Raw genomic sequence first — 740 nt, forward strand, 5'->3', positions numbered from 1 at the left:
CACATAAAATCACTTGCCTAACAAGTACACCTCCAAAAGCACAGAAAGTGAAAAAAAAAACAACTATTAAATGTAATTAAAATATATTTATAAACTTATATCTATAAGCCATAGACACAGGTAAGAAGCTTGCCTCCCAACCACATGGTTCTGCGTGGCACCTTGGGCAAAAGGATGTGTGAGTGGAAACTGAAAGAAGCCCCATTGTATGTATATATATATATATATATATACTCTTTTATGCTTTTATCTGTTTCAGTCATTTGACTGCGGCCATGCTGGAGCACCGCCTTTATAGTCGAGCAAATCGACCCCAGATCTTATTCTTTGTAAGCCTAGTACTTATTCTATCGCTCTCTTTGCTGAGAACCGCTAGGTTACGGGGACGTAACACTATAAGGTGGTTCAAAAGTCACCATTCATAGGAAAATTTACTTTTTTTATATAAGAAACAGTTAAATAAAAAAAACTGTTATAAAAAAATAAATTGTTCTTATGTAATGGCGGCTTTTGAATCACCCTGTGTATAACTAAACGGAACAATTTCCATTTATTTAATTCTGCTATTCATATTGAACGAGATGCACACACACACACACACACACACACACACATACACAGACTCTTATATATTAACAGGTGTTGCTAGATACTCAATATTGATCAGTGGTGGGAAATTAACAACACGCTAACATTAATAAAGGTTTATGATGTAAAAAAAATTGAATAATGAGATTCTT

Source organism: Octopus bimaculoides, chromosome 23 (assembly GCF_001194135.2).
Source record: "Octopus bimaculoides isolate UCB-OBI-ISO-001 chromosome 23, ASM119413v2, whole genome shotgun sequence".
NCBI classification, from domain to species: Eukaryota; Metazoa; Mollusca; class Cephalopoda; order Octopoda; family Octopodidae; genus Octopus; species Octopus bimaculoides.